The following is a 15,577-nucleotide window of genomic DNA, read 5'->3' as shown; positions in this document are numbered from 1 at the left end:
GCAGACCTTTTTTGTTGTTGAGAAAGATGAACTCTTTTAATGTCAGTAAGACAATGATGACACTGTTATATTGAGTTTTATTGAATCCATATTGATGTTCTTGATGGTGGCCTGGCTTGGCAAGGTCATCGGGGTGCAACAGGCACAACTCTGTGACATTCAGAAAGCATGTGGTGAGGAGAGGTAAGACTAGACTGTCCTCCTCTACCATGTTGTGCTTCTCCCCTCAGGTTGTCCTTTCAGACTTCCCAAACGCAATAGCAACAGAAACAAGAACTCCTGCATCCCACAGGTCATAAACTTTCTGAATCTGCTCATGAAATTAAATGTTTTTTAAAATGTATTGTTGAACCCTGACTGCACAACAAATTTCCCAATTGGGACAGTAAAGATAACTTGAAAGTCTCTGAATGTCCTTGAGTGGCCCAGCCAGAGCCCGGACTTGCAGCGATGCTGACCATCCAACCTGACAGAGGTTAAGAGGATCTGCAGAGAAGAATGGGAGAAACTCCCTAAATGCCGGTGTGCAAAGCTTGTAGCATCATACCCAGGAAACTTGGGTCTGTAATCGCTGCCAAAAGTGCTTCAATCCAGGTGTGCATGACTCTTAGGCTGCATTTTACACAGACAGCCCTATTTCTATATTTTTTTCCACTAATTGGTATTTTGACCAATCACATCACATCTTTTCACATATCTTTTTCAAAGCTGATCTGATTGGTCAAAAGACGAATTAGTGGAAAAAAATATCAGAATTGGGCTGCCTGTGTAAACACAGCCTTAAATGTACTTATATAGATTTTTCTATTGTGTTATTGACTGTACGTTTGTTTATCCCATGTGTAACTGTGTTGTTTGTGTCGCACTGCTTTGCTTGATCTTGGCCAGGTTGCAGTTGTAAATGAGAACTAGTTCTTAACTGGCCTACCTACCTGGTTAAATAAAGGTGAAATAAAATAAAATAAAAATAAATAAACTCAAGAAGCCCCAGCTGTAATCGCTGTCAAAGGTGTTTCTAACATGTATTGAATACTTATCTAATCAAGGTAAAGCCATGACATAATATTCTGGAATTTTCCAAGCTGTTTAAAAGCACAGTCAACTTAGTGTATGTGAACTTCTGACCCAATGGAATTGTGATACAGTGAGTTATAAGTGAAATAATCTGTCTGTAAAACATTGTTGGAAAAATTAATTGTGTCATGCACAAAGTAGATGTCCTAACCGACTTGCCAAAACTGTAGCTCGTTAACAAGAAATTTGTGGAATGGTTGAAAAATGAGTTTCAACTGTACATATTACCTCGACTAACCGGTGCCCCCCGCACAGTGACTGTACCGGTACCTCCTGTATATAGCCTCGCTACTGTTATTTTGTTGCTCCTTAATTAATTATTTTTGTTATTTAAATTTTGTAATTTTTTTACTTCAGTTTATTTGAGTAAATTACCATTTTTTTTTACCATCAATTACCATCTTACCATTTTTTTCCCCTTAACTGCATTTTTGGTTAAGGGCTTATAAGTAAGCATTTCACAGTAAGGTTGTATTGCATTGTACCTGTTGTATTCGGCGCATGTGACAAATAAGATGTGATTTGCTGTCATATAGTATTTTGTGCATAATTAGGGTGAACTATCCCTTTAAGCAGCATATTCATCAAACAGCATAGCAGGCAGGAGACAAGAACGGCAGCCCCAACTATGTGCTATGAAGCCTGTGTGAAGCTTCAAGCTGACAATCTGCTTTTTAAGGAAAAGAAAGTGTATCTATATGGAGCTTCTCTGTGTGCTGAAACCCGCACGGTGGTGGAACAGATTGATTTTAATGAGAGATGGTATCCTCACACTGTGGCTATCAGGAGCAGGCATGCAGGTTTGACTCTCCTCTTAGATAATCAGGGATAGATTACACTCTCTGTGAAATGACTGTCTGGAAGAAGACCTGGAGCGCTGTTGTGTGATTTGTACCTGGGTCTGGAAGGTATAAATCCGCACTCGGTGCGTCCAAACAGGCACCCTATTCCCTATATAGGGCACTAATTTTGACCAGAGAACTATGGGGTTAGTGCCAGGTAAGCACAGTACTTGCCAGTGTTCAGGAGTAAAGATGTTGTCAGGTGTTAGCTATCTGTCACATAGAGCAGGGAAGGATACTCAAATCTGACTCTGAGCCTGCTGGTTGTCTTTTATTCCTGGTAGTTGATTGACTGATTGATTGATTGTCACAGATTGCCCAGATTCTACTCCTGTGGTGTCCCAAGTGTGAATCAACCCCTGATTAGAGGCTCACAATGAAAATCAGCATCAGCACCATGGTTCTGACCTCAAGGGCCAGGAAAGGAATCATGATAGTGAGTTAAGGTTTATGTCTTTGCACACTGTGTGTGAGAGCGTGCGCGTGCACGACAGGATTATTGATTGGTTTGAACCAGTATTTTAATTGGATTAGTGTCAGTGAGTACCCTCCCTACTGAGCGTGCTCAGTGCCCACACTCCTGAGTCAAACTTCAGTTCTGGCTTCACGCAGAGAGGAAGAAAGTTACTTTGCCATTACACGATCATCTTGTCTCAGAATCTACTGAATAATATGTCATTTAGCTTGGGAGTATGTTCCCATAGTATAATGGATGTCATTTGGTGTCATTTACACACGTCTTGTTACAGTATTTAGCCTATAGACCTTGAATGAAATGAATGCTCAGTGACCATTCAGTACACTGTGAAATGTCAGAAATCTAGTTCTTAAGGAAAGTTCACTTCTCTACACTACAGTTTCTTCTCCATCTCATTCTCACCCGCTCTAACCTCTCCAATGAAATAAATGACAGAGAACATGTTCGTGAACGTTTTTCTACCCTGTGACAACTTCAAGTACTTTTGTACTTAAAGATTGGTTTTGTAAATACACTCCAACACACAGTTCTGCTGAAAGATCTAATTGGAGAAGCTGTGCAAAATGGTTGCTTTGCCAGTGATACCAGTAAACCTGTGTACTCCCTCTACAAGTGGAAGTAGTGTGTAGGTCCACTGTCACGTCTGTGAACTGTCAACAGTATACTGAAACAGCAGCATACTGAAATACTGAAACAGCAGCATACTGAAACAGCAGCATACTGGAATACTGAAACAGCAGCATACTGGAATACTGAAACAGCAGCATACTGGAATACTGAAACAGCAGCATACTGAAACAGCAGCATACTGGAATACTGAAACAGCAGCATACTGAAATACTGAAACAGCAGCATACTGGAATACTGAAACAGCAGCATACTGAAACAGCAGCATACTGGAATACTGAAACCGCAGCATACTGTGCTTCTACACCTGCATTGCTTGCTGTTTGGGGTTTTAGGCTGGGTTTATGTACAGCACTTTGAGATATCAGCTGATGTACGAAGGGCTATATAAATAAATTTGATTTGATTTGATTTGATACTGGAATACTGAAATGACAGCATGCTGAAATACTGAAACAGCAGCATACTGGAATACTGAAACAGCAGCATACTGAAACAGCAGCATACTGAAATACTGAAACAGCAGCATACTGAAACAGCAGCATACTGGAATACTGAAACAGCAGCATACTGGAATACTGAAACCGCAGCATACTGGAATACTGAAATGACAGCATGCTGAAACACCATTATGAAACGATATACTGGAATGGCAGCATACTGAAATACTGAAACAGCAGCATACTGGAATACTGAAACAGCAGCATACTGGATACTGAAACCGCAGCATACTGAAATGACAGCATGCTGAAACACCATTATGAAACGATATACTGAAATGGCAGCATACTGAAACATAATATACAGTATATGATAATAATATAATATATGCCATTTAGCAGATGCTTTTATCCAAAGGGACATACAGTCAGGGGTGAATACATTGGTGGTCCTGGGAGTCAAAACCAATATCCTGGCGTTGCAAGCAGGAAGGGAAGAAGGGGGAGATGAAATATAAGGAAAAGAGAAAAAGGTAGGGTTCTTCTTCATAATATGAGTGTTTTATTAGTCATTATTTATTATGATATGCTGAAAAACATTGAAAATAACAATGACTCTCCTCATAGATAATCAGGGCTAGATTACACTATCCAGCCTCGAATAACATTTCTCAACAACTGTTATAGTCTCCAAAAGTGTTATTATTTTCCACATTGGTGAACTTCAGATCACCTGAGTTAATGGAAGGATTATGGTAGCATTATGGTAGCAATCATAACATATAGAAGTGTTGTTCTAATGAGGTTTATTACTGTACTATACTTACCTTGTTTATGTAATGAGTATCTTAAATGATCAGTTATCTGTTGTGGTTTCTTGTGGACTGCATATTTCCTGATAGAATTATAAATACATCACATGTATGACAAGTTTTACTTATTAAAAGTAAAGAAAGATTGACCTAAAACCAAAACTCATTCAAACAATTGGTTGATATATAGAAACATGTCTATTAATGACACATGTGAAACCTTACACACACACACACACACACACACACACACACACAGCCCCTAGGGGCTGACTGACGGATTCTGAGTGAATGACACAACAGGAGCCAAACATATGACCACATCCATGCAAACAGAGGATACACTAGAAAATAACTAACAGTTCTTGTGCTCGATTCAATTAGATTGGAGTTGGTTGACACCCGCATAGCGGTGGTTTTGGTGGTGTCAGATGTGGAATTCACAAGCAGCTCCTTGTATTACCTTACCGCCTACACTGCCATTGGCCATCTTTATATCCGACAGATCTAATGCAGCCGTGTTTAGAAGTTCCTGCAGCCACGTTACAAGTTCAAACATTTGAATGCATGATGTTCTATTGTAGGCTAAAGGCTATAGGCTCTACTCCCAAATAGACTGATAGGCTTTAAATCCCCCCATCCAAATTAACATAGAAAGTGTAGGCTATTGCACAAGTTCGATCGCCCTTTTGAACTTCTAACACAGTAGGGATAATAAGGAAGGGAGTGGTTTGTGAGACACCAGCAACCGTGTGGTAATGCTCGATCTGATTTGAGGCGAGACCCTCATTTTAGAAAGAAGATAAAAAGGGCTAGAGTACAGCAGAGTGTATATATAGAAACTAGTGACACATTGCCACTTATCAAACCAATCAAGTTTTTTGCATTGGTGGAGGTGGCTGGCAGCAGACTGGGCTGAGGGTGAAGCAGGACAGGTACTGGGGGCAGCGGACTGGGCTGAGGGTGAAGCAGGACAGGTACTGGTGGCAGCGGACTGGGCTGAGGGTGAAGCAGGACAGGTACTGGTGGCAGCGGACTGGGCTGAGGGTGAAGCAGGACAGGTACTGGTGGCAGCGGACTGGGCTGAGGGTGATGCAGGACAGGTACTGGTGGCAGCGGACTGGGCTGAGGGTGATGCAGGACAGGTACTGGTGGCAGCGGACTGGGCTGAGGGTGAAGCAGGACAGGTACTGGTGGCAGCGGACTGGGCTGAGGGTGAAGCAGGACAGGTACTGGTGGCAGCGGACTTGGCACTGGAAGAAGCAGGTTGGACTGTAGTTCTCTAACATTTTGGGCACAAATTTGTTTACGTCCATGTTAGTGAGCATTTCTCCTTTGCCAAGACAATCCATCCACCGGACAGGTGTGGCATATCAATAAGCTGATTAAACAGCGTGATCATTGCAGAGGTGCACCTGGGGACCATAAAAGGCCACTCTAAAATGTGCAGTTTTGTTACATAACACAATGCCATGGACGTCTCAAGTTTTGAGCGAGCATGCAATTGGCATGCAGGAATGTCCACCAGGCGAGCAGTTTGCTGATGTCAACTTTGTGAACAGAGTGCCTCATTGTGGCATTGGGGTGGTATGGTATGGGCAGGCATAAGCTACGGACAACAAACACAATTGCATTTTATTGATGGCCATTTGAATGCACAGAGATAACGTGAAGAGATCCTGAGGCCCGTTGTCACACCATTCATCCGCCTCCATCACCTCATGTTTCAGCATGATAATGCACGGCCCCATGTTGCATGGATCTGTTCACAATTTATGGAAGATGAAAATGCCCCAATTCTTCCACAGCCTGCATACTCACCAGACACGTCACCCATTGAGCATGTTTGAGGTGACCTGGATCGACGCGTACGACAGCGTGTTCTAGTTCCCGTCAATATCCAGCAACTTTGCACAGCTGTTGAAGAGGAGTGGGACAACATTCCACGGGCCACAATCAACAGCCTGATCACCTCCTCTATGCGAAGGAGATGTGACATGTTGCATAAGGAAAATGGTGGTCACATCAGATACTGACAAACCACCGGCATCCAGAATAACAACGTATGGGTACAAAACCTGTCGCGCACCAGACAACAATGTGCACAAGCACTTACAACAAACAATTCTGCACAAAGACATGGGCGGAACAGAGGGTTAAATACACAACACGTAAAGAGGGAATGAAAACCAGGTGTGTGGCAAAACAAAACAAAACAAATGAAAAATGGATTGGCGATGGGTATAAGACCGGTGACGTCAACCGCTGAACACCGCCCGAACAAGGAGAGGAACCGACTTCAGAAGAAGTCGTGACAGTGTCTGTGTTTCTAGTGTTGAGCAGGTAGGGCCCGAAACTCTGCAATGTTTGGCTGTGTTGCTAGCTCTGCTCAGTGACAAACTCTCTCTCTCTCTCTCTCTCTCATATACACACACACACACGCACTGACCCACTTCAAGCTCAAGCAAAGAGGCCTCTGGGTGCAGTGAGTGTGCCACTACCCCTCTGGTTGAAGGATGTGGTGTGGCTGCACAAAACTGTACAAAAACGCTCACGCTGGCAGGCAGGCACAGACACACCCACCAACAGACACATACACACACAAAATACTATTCTGATGTTGATGTGGTATGAGTTTAAGGGGGGCCTAAGAGGATTTTGTGTGTTTGTCCCTGTGTGGCTTTCTGTGTGTGTTCCTATGGATGTGGCCCTGTCTCCTCTATGTAAATGTGTGTGTTGGGTTTGGTTTGGTTGCAAGGTGGCTGTGTGTTATGCTGCTTGTTTAGGTGTGTGTGTGTGGCAGTGTGTTATTCTGAGTTTATGGGTTAGTGTGTGTTGCGATCTGCTGTGTGTGTGGTGGGTTAGCTGTGGGGGCAGTCTGTCCCCCAGCTATCTACTGCCTTCTAGCTCTCTACATCTTAGACACAAAGTTGCTGCTTGTGCAACACAGCTCTGCTCACCTCCCCCCTGGCATTCTCACAGTTGCCATGGTGAACGGCTTCTTTGGGTCTCAATGGAGGAAAAATTAATACCATTTTTAATTGGCTCTGGGGCCTCCATTTTTAACCTCCTCCTTCGTCCGTCCCTAACTAACCTGGCTGGGCGAGACTATAAGGACACTGCTGATCTGCAAAAGGACTAACCTAAATCTAAAACGGACATTAACGTTAAAGGCCCAGTGCAGTCAAAAATGTGATTTATCTGTGTTTTATATATATTTCTACACTAAGGTTGGAATAATATTGTGAAAATTATGATAATGCCCTTTTAGTGTGAGTTGTTTGAAAAGACCGCCTGAAATGTTTGCTTGTTTTGGTGGAATGGCATTTGAGCCTGCCTGGTGACAACACCAGGCGGTAAATTAGTTACTAGACCAATAAGAAAGCGGTTCAAACCTCTCTGCTAATAACAGCTACTTTTCAGCTTTCCCTCCCCACTCAGACAACTCCCAGACAGCCCAAGATAAATTCTTGCTTGAGAAATTGCTCTTTGCTGAGAAGTTATATTTGTTAATTTTTTTACAATTTTAATTGAAAACAATCACAGTAAGGTTACTTATTGTTACCCAGAAATGAATTGATATTGAGATAAAAATGTCTGCATTGGACCTTTAACCAACCCTTAACCCTTACCCTAACCTTAAACCTAATTTCAACCAATTCTGAGGACAGAAGTGTCCGTATAGCCTTTTCCAGCTGACTGGGAGTGCAGTCTATTTAACTAGTTAAGGTCTTCACTCTGGACCATGATTGGTTGAGTCGGGTGTGGGAGGGATAGAATGGTAATGGTAAGGATGGAGAGAAAGATTTAGAGGAAGGTTTTGTGAATCCCCATGATGCCTCCTCTTTCTCCCATCACTCTCAGGAGAGGATGCTGCTGTTGGACAAAGGACTGAATCTCCAACGCCATCCTCCCATGCCCCTCCTCTCACTGTGCCCCTCTGCTCCTGCTGCCAACGCCGCTGGATAATTACCCCAGCTACGGCTCCTCACTGGGAATGGGGCCTGTCTGCCTGTCTGCCTGTCTGCCTGTCTGCCTGTTTGCTTTACAGGGTAATTACAGCACAACAAGCAACGCTCTCTTCCCACAGCATACTATAATGACAACAGTGATTATAATAACAGTATCAACACTGCATCTTTGCTACAAATAGGCTATTCCACAGTAATGGAATTATACTTTGTTCACATTAAAATGTATGCCAAACAAAAACCATTGATTTCAAAGTTTAGCAAACATACAGCTCTATGCACAAGTACTACTATGAACAATTTATACAGAGTATTTCACAGGACATGGACGCCTCTATCCAGTGCCTCCACGCCTTCAGAGCCTTCTTGGCCGCCAAGAGTTCCCAGTCCCCTATGTTGTAGTTCCCTGCCCCGACTCCTACTTCATAGGGTTCCACCTCAACGATGAAGGGAAGTGAGGGGTCAGGATGTGCCAGCGCGGGAGCAGTGGTGTGTCAAGTGTCAAGAACGCCCTCTCCGCCTCCAACAAAGCCACTGTGGACCTCCTCTCAGTAGGGAGGTAAGAGGCGCGATCACCGTGCTGAAGCCCCGGATGAACCTCCCGAAATACTTTGCACACCCCAGGAATCGCTGGACTGCTTTCACAGAGTTGGGGATGGGCCTTGACCCTACTGCGCTGATGCGTTGCTCCTCCATCTCCACTCCCTCCGTGGATATGAGGTAGCCCAAAAAGGACACGGACCGCTGGGAAAACACTTCTCTTGTTTGACATATAGATCATGCTCCAACTGTCTTCCCAGCACAGACCTGACTAACGAGACATGCTGGGCGCGGTCAGCAGAATAGACCAAAATGCCGTCTATATAAACCACTATGCCTCGTCCCAGCATGTCCAAAAACACTTTGTTAATAAATGCCTGGAAGACTGAAGGAGCATTAGACAGGCCAAAAGGCATCGCAAGATACTCGTAATCGCCTGTGGTTGTGGAAAAGGACATTTTCCATTTGTCGCCTGCACGAATGCGCACAAGATTGTAGGGGCTCCTCAAGTCCAGGATAGACGTGTTCTCTCGGGGGGGGGGGGGGCTGCGTCAGACAGCAGGTCAATGGCACAGTCCCAGGGGCGATGAGGAGGCAGGCATGTAACCTGCGTCTTAGAGAAGACCCTGTGCAGATCCTGCTATTCCTCTGGTAACTCCACTTGAGGGGCGTGGTCCGGACTTTCCACCGTAGTGGTGTTGACAGACACCGTGCGACACCTCCCCTGACACTCCTGCGACCAACCCAGCAGTCTCCCCTCGGACTAGGAAATAACAGGGTTGTGACAACTCAACCAGGGGAGACCTAAAACAATGCGGTGTGTGGGGGTGTCTATAATCAAAAAGGTGATCTGTTCTAAATGAGTATCATGGGTCAGCAGAGAAACGGGAACAGACATGTGATGTATGAGCCCTGCCCCAATTGGACGATTATCCAAGGCTCAAACCCGGAATGGGTGACTGTAGGGGAACCAAAGGAATGCGTAATGCAGTGGCCAGTGCGCTATCTAAAAGATTCCCGGCAGCTCCGGAATCAATCAGAGGTAACGGGAGCGAGGGGCTAGTGTATTCAGGGAATTTAATGGGAAAACACACTGGTTGAGTTGACAGAAAAGGAAGGGAGATCTTGCATCCTACCTGGGTTGGAGCAGGAGAATTCCCTGGCTTGTCATCTCCTCCCCTATTAGTGGATAGAGGGCAGGTCGGGGAGAAATGACCTCTTTCTCCACAATAGGAACAGAGGCCCAGATTCCTCCTTGGGCTCCGGATTCCGCGCAGGTCTTTGTTGGGACCGCAGGAGGTTGTCCAAACGAATCGCCATGCTGGTGAGCTGGTCAAGTGACAGGTTGTCATCATGGCAGGCTAACTCCACCTGTACCTCCTGTACATTGTTGTCTGCTGCGGAACACGGTGACCAGAGCCGACTCGTTCCATCCGGTGGAGGGCCACGATGGTCCGGAAATCCAGAGCGAACTCCGAGGCGGTCCTACTTCCCTGGTATAGTCGGAGTAGGCGCTCACCCCCCTCTCGGCCCTCCACAGGATGATCAAACACAGAGCGGAAGAGTAGGGTGAAGCGCTAGTAGGACTTAACCTCGGGTTCACCCACACCCCAGTACAGGGCCCGTCTGGTCAGTGCCGAGATGACGGTGGCAACACTGTCTCTCACGGAGACAGCCTCGGCGTAGCGAGCGAGGTACAGGTCTCATTCCAGATGGAATCCTCTTGCATCTCGGTGGTGCACCGTCAAAGCTCTCCGGGAGGGACAGGGGAATTCCGCGGACCGGCTCAGATGGGACTGAGGCAGGTAGTGGTGTGGGGGCTGGTGCCGGAACCTGGAGACAGGGGAATTCCGCGGACCGGCTCAGATGGGACTGAGGCAGGTAGTGGTGTGGGGGCTGGTGCCGGAACCTGGAGACTGAAGGGACTGCACATTCCCCTCCAAATGCAGGATCGTTGCCAGCACACTGTCCATGGTGCTGCCGAGTCTGGAGAGACAGTCCTTTTGATGCTGGACTGTCTCTATGATGTTCGACAGCTCAGTCTTTTCTGCTGTCTCCGTTTAGTGGGTCGGTTATTCTGTCACGTTGTCTAATGATTGGAGGCAGGCGCAGGAATACGCCCAAACAAAAGAGCGAGGTGTAAACCTCTAAATAATACACGGGTCGGTCCGTGACAAAAACACATTTACTGGAAGAACTGTGCAGATGCAAAGTTTGGTAACAGAATTACAGTAAAATCTCCCTCAGTTTTTTATGCGACCACATTTTCCAAAAACTGTTAAATATCTGCTCCCAATTAAGATTGAAAGATGTCTGCAGAAAGAATGGAGTGTCTGCTAAGGCATGACACCTTCAGTTTGAAAACAATGATTTTGGTTATTGAACTACAGTACGTGAAGTGAATTTGCATCCGGTAACAGAATTATGGTAATAATATTACATCATGGGTCCCTGATCTGTACAATACAGAAATAATTATGGATATGAATATCACTCTCTTCATGGTGATGTATCCTGAATAGGTACACAAAGGTAGAAATATGCAATATCCTTCTTTTGCATATTTGGGTATTATTCTACACACTTGCTATTATTCTAATGAGCTCCACCACCAAACCAGACCAGATTTGGTTGGTCCGGACCAGGCCAAATCTGAACCAATCATAGACGTCTATGTTTCACAAGTTTGGATAGCACAGTAGAGTAGAGTACAGTAAAGTAGATATGTTCAGTACAATACATAACATTATATTGTACTCTACTCTAGTGTGCTCTACTGTACTATACTGTACGATACTTTTTTTTACTGTACTGTGCTCTACTGTGCTGTGCAAACTTGTGAAACATAGACGTCCATGATTGGTTCTTATTTGGTCCAGCCAGGGCTGACTGACCAAATTCCAGCTGCTTTTCAACGTCCATAGATGCCCAGTGTCAGCGGTGCTCAGTGGATGAAGATGCTTGTTATAGTAAATGGAAAAGGGTAGGTGGTAGGCGTCATGTTAGGTGTCAGTAAGAGCCGGGAGAGGTGACATTAACTGGAGAAAGAGGAGAGAGTGACAGAGCGAGAGAGGGAGGGAGGGGTTGTTCAGACTGTTTTCACACTCTTGCTTTGACCACCAGACGACAGAAAAAGAAAGAAACAGTTATGAGCTGAACATAACAGTATGCCAGTGGAAGGGACAGTAGCATTAAAAAAAAAAGTGTTTTTGTCAAACTCAAAACCCAACAGTGTATTAATAGGGGGACAAAACATGAGAAACATGAATAATGGTAAGTAAATAAGTAAGCATACTATATACAGGATCCGTTCCAATACCATATTTACAATGTGAAGGGATACTGGAGTGATGGAGGTAGATATGTATATAGGATATAAGATAAACAAAGTAGCAGCAGTTTGTATGTGAGTGGGTGTGTGTAGAATCAGTAAAAATGGATGTTCATCAGTGGCGGTCGGTGACGTTTAAGATGAGGGAGGATGATTCTATTTTTTATGAGCATGGCCTTATTTCTATTACAGCATATTGGATGACTGTCATTCATATTCCATTCACCCAGCTCAATGTAACATCAATAGGTTTAGGTTACTACATGGTACTAGAATTTTCCCTATACAAATCACGAGGTTGCTACAACCTAGCCTATGAAAGAAAGTTTACAACGCAGGCCGAGAGAAAAACTTGAGTAATCAAGGGGTGTGTGTAAATTCACTCTGACTATCTACTCTGAATTTAGAGCACTCTTGTCTGTGTGCCAGAGCGCAGAATAACTGATTAATTCTTGAATGCACAACACGAGAGGTGTTAGTAAATGTTGGCAAAAAAACGCAATTAAATTGTTGCCAGCAGCACAGTTACAGTCACTACGCTGTAGATAACATGAAAACATCCTAACCAGCTCTGCTAGGGTGAGTAAAATGGTCAGAGTGAGTTGTTCTCTCATTTGTGTCTGGAAGTAGCTAACCAACTTTAGCCAATTAGCTTGGATGCTTGACTGTCGTTGTGAGGTTAGAACTCTCGGATCAACCCACCTGAACTCTCCGAAAGCAACACTCTGTGAATTTACGAATGGACAATCTGACAACTCTCTCAATTTACGCACACCCAGAGCACTCAATGAGCATACTCTGGCACTCCATACTGAATATACGAACACACCCAAGGTGACATAAAGTGACACATTCAATACAGCCTTGCACACTCTTGCCTGCATTGTCAGGGTTTTCGCTGCTGGTCATTCGAGTCAAGTGCAGGAGAGCAGAGATAGGTTGATCAGGCGACTTTATTTGCCAAGAGCAATAACAGACAGGCGCAAACAGCTACAACTCAAGCCAACCTGCAAAAGTGACAAGCGCGAAATACCGTCAAGAATACAACCATAAGTTTCACCAAAATTTCCCCTATAGGGTACAGGCAATGCCCAGGGTGAAAAAAACAGACTGGCGTGATACAATAAGCACAAAACAAAAACAATTCCACACAGACACATGGGGGGGAAGAGAGGAATATATATATGCAGTGTGATTAGGGAATGTAAATCAGGTGTGTGGGGAACAAGACAAAACAAATGGAACAATGAAAAATGGAGCTGCGATGGCTAGAAGACCGGTGACATCAACCGCCGAACGCCGCCCAAAATAGTTGTGACATGCATAAACAGTTGAAGTCAGAAGATTACATACACCTCAATACATTTAAACTCAGTTTTTCACAATTCCTTTAAACCTCATAAAAATTCCCTGTCTTAGGTCAGTTAGGATCAGTACTTTATTTTAAGAATGTGAAATGTCAGAATAATAGTAGAGTGATTTATTTCAGCTTTTATTTCTTTCATCACATTCCCAGGGGGTCAGAGGTTTACATACACTCAATTAGTATTTGGTAGCATTGCCTTTAAATTGTTTAACTTGGGTCAAATGTTTCGTGTAGCCTTCCACAAGCTTCCCACAATAGGTTGGGTGAATTATGGCCCATTCCTCCTGACAGAGCTGGTGTAACTGAGTCAGGTTTCTATGCCTCCTTGCTCACACACTTTTTCAGTTCTGCCCACACATTTTCTATAGGATGAAGTCAGGGCTTTGTGATGGCCACCATTTGGAAGACCCATTTGCGACCAAGCTTTAACTTCCTGACTGATGTCTTGTGGGTATATTGAAGCAACATCTCATAATTTTCCGTCCTCATGATGCCTCTATTTTGTGAAGTTGCACCAGTGCCTTCTGCAGCAAAGCACCTCCACAACATGATGCTGCCACCCCTGTGCTTCACGGTTGGGACGGTGTTCTTCGGCTTGCAAGCCTCCCCCTTTTTCCTCCAAACATAAAGATGGTCATTATGGCCAAACAGATCTGTTTTTGTTTCATCAGACAGGAGGACATTTCTCCAAAAAGTACGATCTTTGTCACCATGTGCAGTTACAAACCTTAGTCTGGCTTTTTTTATGGCGGTTTTGGAGCAGTGGCTTCTTTCTTGCTGAGCAGCCTTTCAGGTTATGTCGATATAGGACTCGTTTTACTGTGGATATACAGCGGGGCAAAAAAGTTTTTAGTCAGGCACCAATTGTGCAAGTTCTCCCACTTTAAAAGATGAGAGAAGCCTGTAATTTTAGGTACACTTCAACTATGACAGACAAAATTAGAAAAAAAAAATCCAGAAAATCACATTGTAGGATTTTGAATGAATTCATTTGAAAATTATAGTGGAAAATAAGTATTTCTCAATACTTTGTTATATACCCTTTGTTGGCAATGACAGTGTCACGATTCTTCAAAATCGAACCCAGAAGCAGACCAGGACAAGGAGAGTAGGAAGAAGGTGAGTATTTATTTACAAGTGAATGTGAATGGGTAGATATATCCAGGTGGTGTAGCGGGTAGCGGTGGTGAGTTGATGGGAGTAAATAGGTGGATCCAATGGGGAAGCGGAATCCTCTGACGACCAGGCGGGAATGGGGTAAATGATCCGGGTGAGTAACTGAAGACAGAACAAACAGAGGTAAGTTCAAGGCAAGTAATACGTAACAAACAACAAAACAAATTCTATCCAACTTGAGGCTGATACTCTGGCACAACATACTGTTCATGGCTAACGATCCGGCAGGGAATGGATGTCAGGTCAGAGCTTTTGAAGGGGAGAGGTGATGATCAGGACAGGTGTGCAGATTACTGATGGGATACAGGTGCGGGTGAACATCGATCTCCCAACAAGCTAATTCGCCCGGCAACCAGACAGGGTGCGTTCCGGGACACCGGAAACACACTCCAGGACAGAAGCACAGGCAAACACAGACTCAGGAAGCGGGATTCGTGACAGACAGAGGTCAAACGTTTTCTGTAAGTCTTCACAAGATTTTCACACACTGTTGCTGGTATTTTGGCCCATTCTTCCTTGCATATCTCTTCTAGAGCAGTGATGTTTTGGGACTGTTGCTGGGCAACACAGACTTTCAACTCCCTCCAAAGATTTTCTATGGGGTTGAGATCTGGAGACTGGCTAGGCCACTCCAGGACCTTGAAATGCTTCTTACGAAGCCACTCCTTCGTTGCCCGGGCGGTGTGTTTGGGATCATTGTCATGCTGAAAGACCCAGCCACGTTTCATCTTCAATGCCCTTGCTGATGGAAGGAGGTTTTCACACAAAATCTCACGATACATGGCCCCATTCATTCTTTCCTTTACACGGATCAGTCGTCCTGGTCCCTTTGCAGAAAAACAGCCCCAAAGCATGATGTTTCCACCCCCATGCTTCACAGTAGGTATGGTGTTCTTTGGATGCAACTCAGCATTCCTTGT

At 44.5% G+C, this 15,577-nt stretch overlaps 1 protein-coding gene and 1 long non-coding RNA gene across 3 annotated transcripts in view; one reads left to right on the top strand and one right to left on the bottom strand.

Annotated features, from left to right (window-relative positions):
• LOC110491103 (nucleolar protein 4-like) overlaps window positions 1-15,577 on the top strand; it is a 143,073-nt gene that overhangs the window by 9,884 nt on the left and 117,612 nt on the right. The window lies entirely within an intron of this gene.
• On the bottom strand, window positions 14,591-14,969 carry LOC149976931 (uncharacterized). Its single transcript, XR_016487387.1, has 2 exons — window positions 14,862-14,969; window positions 14,591-14,759 (listed from the first exon to the last, which is right to left on the bottom strand). It is a non-coding gene; the product is annotated as an uncharacterized LOC149976931 (long non-coding RNA).

Source organism: Oncorhynchus mykiss, chromosome 16 (assembly GCF_057628025.1).
Source record: "Oncorhynchus mykiss isolate SJ-2025 chromosome 16, ASM5762802v1, whole genome shotgun sequence".
Lineage (NCBI taxonomy): Eukaryota > Metazoa > Chordata > Actinopteri > Salmoniformes > Salmonidae > Oncorhynchus > Oncorhynchus mykiss.
The sequence above is the reverse complement of the archived record's forward strand: the minus strand, read 5'-3'. Positions and strand labels throughout refer to the sequence as shown.